General features: G+C 50.0%; 1 protein-coding gene across 3 annotated transcripts in view; it reads left to right on the top strand.

Annotated features, from left to right (window-relative positions):
• Positions 1 to 2,748: 2,748 nt before the first annotated feature.
• The window catches only part of MICAL1 (microtubule associated monooxygenase, calponin and LIM domain containing 1), a 45,398-nt gene continuing 41,223 nt past the window's right edge, over positions 2,749 to 6,923 (top strand). The window contains exon 1 of one of the 3 annotated variants that reach the window (XM_081866602.1): positions 2,749 to 3,142. The gene's annotated coding sequence lies outside the window, so the exon portion shown is untranslated. Of the gene's footprint in view, positions 3,143 to 3,546; positions 3,758 to 4,626; positions 4,777 to 6,923 lie in introns of those variants that run through there. The other 2 variants (XM_081866601.1, XM_081866603.1) reach the window with 2 other exon arrangements.

The raw sequence follows: 6,923 nt of genomic DNA, 5'->3' as shown, positions 1-6,923 counted from the left end.
TCTCCGCCAGCAGGTGGTGCCGATGCCCACTCAGTGCAGCTGAAGGGCATTGCTATGAGAAAGGGTATTAACTTCCTCATTCACTACTACAGTGGTATTAAGTACTTAATTCGTTCCGGAGGTCCGTTCTTAACCTGAAACTGTTGTTAACCTGAAGCACCACTTTAGCTAATGGGGCCTCCTGCTGCTGCCGTGCCGCCAGAGCACGATTTCTGTTCTCATCCTGAAGCAAAGTTCTTAACCTGAAGCACTATTTCTGGGTTAGCGGAGTCTGTAACCTGAAGCATATGTAACCTGAAGTGAATGTAACCCGAGGTACCACTGTACAATCCTAATCGTAATTATTTGGGAGTGTGCCCCATTGAATTCAGTGGGACGATCTTCTGAGTAAGGATGTAGACGGCTGGTCTGCAAGAAGGAAAGGAGAAGAGGGCGCCTCTCTTCTGCCCGATAAGTGCCATTGCGCCAATAAGGAAAAGACAATAAAATTGGATGGTGAAGAAAGTGCTCATCTTTTGTGAAGCACAGTGCCTCCTGCTCCCATTTGAAAGTCAAAACAAAGCTGGATTTATTATCTAGGAACATGGGATGGAGGGGGGGGGGAGTTGAAAGAAGGATGCAAGGCAACCCTGTAAGAAGTTGTTTAATGTGACAGGTGCTGTTTACCTCAGGAAAGGATGCATGCAGAGGACAGGAAGAAAGCCGGGAGAGAGTCAATAAGACCTTTCAGGAGCATTGACATATGTGTCTCCCGCAAACACAACACACCTTCCTTCAGTTGCAATCTGGGACTGTGGGTGGTGGAGGCTCAAAAGCATGACTGTTAGAGACTCTCTCTCTCTCTCTCTCTCTCTCTCTCTCTCTCTCTCTCACACACACACACACACACTATCAACAATGCTCACCAAGTTTTGTATACAGAGGGAACAATTATTACTCCACCCAGAACAGTCCCGTGCCCAAAGGTTGTGTGCCTCTTAGGAAACTCCTCCAACCAGCTCAGTACTGTGTACACTGACTGGCAGCAGCTTTCCAGGGTTTTTGTATAGGGAACATCCCCAGGGCTACCAGGAGAGAAGCTTGGACCTTCTGCATACTAAGCAGATGCTTTTACCAGAGCTAAAGGTAAAGGTAAAGGGACCCCTGACTGTTAGGTCCAGTCATGACCAACTCAGGTTGCAGCGCTCATCTTGCTTTATTGGCCGAGGGAGCCGGCGTACAGCTTCCGGATCATGTGGCCAGCATGACTAAGCCGCTTCTGGCGAACAAGAGCAGCGCATGGAAACGCCGTTTACCTTCCCACTGGAGTGGTACCTATTTATCTACTTGCGCTTTGGTGTGCTTTCGAACTGCTAAGTTGGCAGGAGCAGGGACTGAGCAACGGGAGCTCACCCCATCGCAGGGATTCGAACCGCCGACCTTCTGATCGGCAAGCCCTAGGCTCTGTGGTTTGACCCACAGCACCACCCGCGTCCCTCTTTTACCAGAGCTACAGCCCTTGAAAAGCAAAGTTAACAGATTCAAAATCTTTTATAGGGCCAAACATGGCCAACTAGAAAAAGAGACGATCACAGAATTGGAAAGGGATCCCAAGGGTCATCTAGTTCAACCCACTGCAGTGCAGGAGTTTCAGCTAAAGAATCACAGAAGACCTGCCTGTACTTCTGGCCAGAGGGGTTTTCAGGTGCTGCAATCTGAATTTGGCACACCTGGCAGCAGCAAGGGCTAAGGCAGTGGTGGTCAGACTTTTTTCTCTAGGCCACACTTTTGGAATGAAAATTTGTTCACGCCACACTGAATTTTTTATTGGAAAACAAAAAGAAACAACTCATAGTTGAACACAGAATACAACAATTTTATAATATGTTCATGGGACATCCAGAAATTATAAAACAATGCAGCTGCATAATCATACTGCTACTGAATATAGCTACTAAATATTTCCTAAAATAAAATATTGATTGTCCTTGAATCTTCCTGCCACACTTGCCGTCCTCTCCTGCCACACCAGGTTGGCGTGCCACATCCTCTGAGAGCCACTGGGCTAAGGGGACTGTCCCCTGGTGCCGAGTGCTGTTAGTCCAAATGGCAGATTGGGAGCTTAAAAGATTGTTGCAGGTGCTGACACAATTCAACAAAACAGGAACTGAAATATACAACCTTCAAGCTAGTTGGTACCTCTTCCCTCCTTGCTGTACTTCCCCTCTGCCTCTGGTCGGGCACTAAATCAGCGAGACAGGAAACCACCATCTAAATGTAGCCTTCAGGCAGAGAACGAGCAGATAACCAAGAGGAATATGAAGATGTGAGAAGAGAGGGGCATTTGCAGCAAACGAAGTTGATGCTGAAAGCGGCAGATGACGCAGGTGAACCTACAACTATATTTTTAAATAGCATGTTAATTTCATGGGTTGCCTGTTCTTGTTGTAACGTTATGAACTGAATGTTCTTGTAGCATTTTGCACCACAGCAGGGCCAGCTGTACCATGGCACCCCTATAGTTAGCCTGCTGCCTCCTGGTGGAGGCCATTGCCATCGTTGAAATATTATTCAGCTGTCCTGTTGACTTATGTACCTGGAACAGTGAGGGCACTACCATGTCCTTTGCCTCAGGCAGAAAATGACTTCAGCCAGCCCTGCACTACAGAAAACACAGGTGCTTTATTTTCTTTTCAAAGCTATTTATGATCATATATATCCTATTGTCTTTTGATTGTGGCGACACAACCAACACACTGTGTATGCATGTGTTTCATTGCGCAGTACTAGCACATGCGAACACCCAGGCCCTGCAATTCTCAAGCATCACCACAGATGAGCAAAAGGCGGTGTGTGGTGAAATCGAGGTGGGCTGTCACTTCATGCATGTCATCAACCCATCCAGTGGATCAGGATAGCATTTCCTGTGCAGCCACCACACACGTATGAATCAGCCCTAAGGAAAGGGCAAGTAATGCTTAAAGGAATTTCTCCCCTCCCTGCTCTCTGGTCACAAGTGACGCTGAATTTCCTGTCCCAGACCACCGGTCCCGGATAAAGTCGGAGGGCACAGGATGAAACACCCTCGCTGAAGCTAAGCCGATCTGGGATCCCGCCGGTGCCTGTCCGGGAAGCTTCCTGGCTTGAGGACCGTGGAAGAAAGGTAGGATATAATTAAAAAACGTTGCACCGGCAGAGCGTTTTGGGGGCAACTCGTTTCCGGTGGGAGCAGCGCGCATGGGCAACACGTGAGGCCAAGAGGGCTTCACTTTTAACTCGACATGTGTGATGGCTACACGGCAAAATAAAATAAAATAATAGTTCATCCTAGGCTCCTCTATGCTTTATGTTAGCATTTGTAAACGGATCCCACGCTAAGCATTCGCGCATTTATTTGTTTTTCCAAAAAACAAAAAAACGCCAGTGAAGGGTTACCCTCGCTTTTGGATTATCTCCCTTGCTACTGCAGTCTTCTTTAGGTTGCACAAGGAGTTTTTAAAGTGCCCGGGCAAGAAGCTCCGCCTCCGGGCTCTGTGGCTCCGGCAGACTCGCAGCCCCAGCGCGCGATGCTGCCGTCCCCTCTCCTCCGCCCTGCGGAGCCGAGGGAGCAGTTGAGCCGCGTTTTCCGATCCAGAAAGGCAGCGAAGGGGGGGTGGGGAAGCAGTCTCTGCTGGCGAGGGGTGTCTCTTCCAGCAGCCTAAGCACAAGCCACTCCTAGCGGGGAGAAGCCGAGGAGCCCCGGCGGCGGAAGAAGCGGAGCGCAACCGGGAAGGAGGAGGTAAAGTGGCGACGGAGCCGAGGGGCGCCCTCGATCGCCAGCCGGGCTGCGTGCTCGGCAGCCCCAGAGACCGGCGCTATCGCTGCGCGCCTGACTCACCCGACCGGGCAAGGCGGGCAGAACGGAATTGCCGTGCGCCTCGGGTGCCAAGGCTCGACGGGTCGGTCTAAACGCGCGTGTTCGTGGCAAGCAGCCGCGGCTCAGCCTTGGAACGCGAGAGCCAATGGCAAACCCGGGGTCCCTCTGAGCATGTACAGAGTGCGCGGCTGCCCTGTTCTCTTCCTCCCTCCGCGGCCAGTCATAACTAGGCCCTCTTTGGGTATGCGCTGAGCCGTGGGCGCGAAAGGTAAAGGATGCGGGAAACGGCTTTGAGAAGCGACCTTACGCGTGGGACAAGGAGCTCAAAGGAGAGGGACGCCCCTGCGGTCGGAGTTTAGGTAGGAGGGAGCCTCTTGCAGCTTAAAACTTTGATCTGGGAGGGGGTCCCCGCCCCCCTTGCCTTCCAAAGCAGCAGAGGCTAACCAGGAAATATTAGGGCTCGGGTGTCCCCCATTAAAAGTGTGGGGGAATCTTGGCCCCTGGGGGCTCGGGAGAGGTACCCATCACAATGGGGACGGGTAGGACTGCGGGCTGATGGTTGATGGGCGGGGCAAGGGTAGCCATAGAAGCGCCCAATAAAAGTGCGTGATCTGCGAGCTGCGCCCCAGCATTCTCTGCGACCTCGCAAGGGATCCTCTTGGATCCTGCGGTGTGGATGATTGAGGGCTTGGAGCCTTGGACCATCCCTGTTGGTTGGATTACGGGCTCGGCTTTCTAGACCACGTGCCTAGGGAATGGGAGGGGTTCTTTGAGAGCTCCAGCTGGCTTGAGTATGTTGTGTAAGATGACGTCTTTGTATCGCCTTACTTTTTACGACTGGTTGAAAGGGCTCGGTTCCTCGTTTTTTCAGTCCCGAAGTAATACGAAGAGTGCGAGTCTGCATTGGCGGTGGTGGAGAATGGGCACTTTGCGCATCTCGGGTTAGTAGCGAGGCTGTTAATTCACACTGTGGCTTTCAAACTGACTTAAGTCTTACATTTTTTTTAATTCTACAAATTAGCACTTGCCTCCAGCAAATTAACCCTTGCCAACATCTTGCCTACACCTTTTGCTTTCGGGGCAAATGGTATTAACTGCATCTCCACACCTGAAAAAGTTGCCAGTTGAATTTCTGCCTATCCTGCACCTGCAATCTTACTGACAACCCTGTGACCAAGTTCATTCATCCTCAATTTGGAGACAAGGAGTGTAATTTTAAATTTTCCCAACAATGAGAGAAGATGCAGCTATTGGGCTTCCTGCCCTATTCTTTCATTGAGCCTTGTGACCATCCGAAACCAAGACCTCCCACCCCTTTTGCCCCATTGCAGGTGCCTTATGTTTAATAAAACTAGGGCACATCTAAATTTGTGCAGATAATGTGCATGTGCTACCTGCACCCTTTAGCACCTACGTGTGCTTGGCAGGCTTGATAACCACTGCAGCACCTTGACTAACAGAGTTTACACTTCCTGGTTCTCATGCTTACTTCCTCCTTGGCTTAGGCAATTTTAATTGCTGAAACGAAGTTAAGCTTATCTTCCATCTACTAGGTGCTTTGCTGAAAACAGGAAATGTTGCTCTTCTAGGTGTTGGAAGGTGAAGGGGAGAAGGACCATAAAATTTATTTCTGTGTTGTATACCTACTTGTAGCTGGTTAGGGATGCATGACTATGAAAGGGAGATTGGTGTGTAAGGCCTCCTATAAGCCACCTCCACAGAATAAGCAGAGAGAACTGCTTGTGTGTGTGTGTGTGTGTGTGCTGGTAAAGTGCAATGCTGAAATATGAATGCAAGTTGCGGATGCTGCTGGCTACCAAGGAATAATCAAGATTGGCTCCTTTCTTTTTTAGCAGCCAGGTGGCATGTCTTTTGCTGCAGCAGATGTGCAGACGACAAAAAGGGATGGCTGTAGGGCTCTCTCTAGTTCTTACTCACATCACCTGTACCTCTAATTGTTTAACGGTCATGGCAGCCGAATTCTCTTGCAGGAAAAAAACAATTACCGTATTTTTCGTCCTATAGGGTGCACCAGCCCATAGGACGCACCTCATTTTTTGGGGGGGGGGGAATGAATAAAAAAAAATTATTTCCCCCCCCCCCAGCCGCAGCTGCAGCCCCAAGCCTTGCGGACACCCGCCCAAAGCACGGGGAGCCGTCCGGAGGGCTCCCCATGCTTCAGGCTGCCGCCCCAAGCCTCACGCGTCCGGCGGGACCTCCCGCCGGGCGCGCAAGGTTTGCAGACACCCGCCCGAAGCACAGAGAACCCTCCGGAGGACTTCCCGTGCTTTGGGCGGCAGGCTGCTGCCCGCAAGCTTTGTGAGCCCGCGGGAACTCCCGCCGGCATTGCAAGGCTTGCGGATAGCTTCCTGAAGCCTGGAGAGCTAGAGGCATCGGTGCGCACCGACCCCTCTCACTCTCCAGGCTTCGGCGAAAGCCTGCATTCGCCCCATAGGACGCACTCAGATTTTCCCTTCATTTCTGGAGGGGAGAAAGTGCGTCCTATGGGGCGAAAAATATGGTAAGTGTAACTCCTTGCTGACTTTAAAGGAAAAGAGTGTGTCTGTTGAGTCCTTGATGTTGTTCCTTACAATGTAGAGTGTAGCTCAGTTCCCTGGGGAGGCATATTGTTCAAGCCTGTCCCATGTTGCTGGCTTTTTAATTAAGGACAGAATGAGCATTAGAGTGGTCTTGAGGGTCTTTCACAGCAGAAGTAAACAGCATGTGAGAAGTGTCTTCTGGAGGAGAGCAAAAATCCAAAAGTTTGGTTCCAGATCTAGACTTCTGGGATTTCAGTTGTTGAGCTTACTCAATTAAGTTGTAGGTTGTTCTTTAGTTGAACCAGCAGCACTAGAAGCTTTCGGTGGGTTCTGAACTCTAGATGTTGTCCTACATTTTTGTAAGCTTGCTACATTTTTTGTAAGTATTTTTCTTTTGTGTTTATATTATGAGAACATATAACTGAATGCACTTCATTTCCACATAATAAATAAAAAAGGAAGGAAGGCGGTATGTGTGCTCACATGTCGCCCTAAACAAGGTGGCTTGTTTTAAACAACCCATAGTTAATGTTAACCTCAGTTTGCCA

Source organism: Podarcis erhardii (assembly GCF_964252035.2).
Source record: "Podarcis erhardii genome assembly, chromosome: 6".
NCBI lineage: Eukaryota > Metazoa > Chordata > Lepidosauria > Squamata > Lacertidae > Podarcis > Podarcis erhardii.
This window is presented reverse-complemented; position numbering and strand designations above follow the sequence as displayed.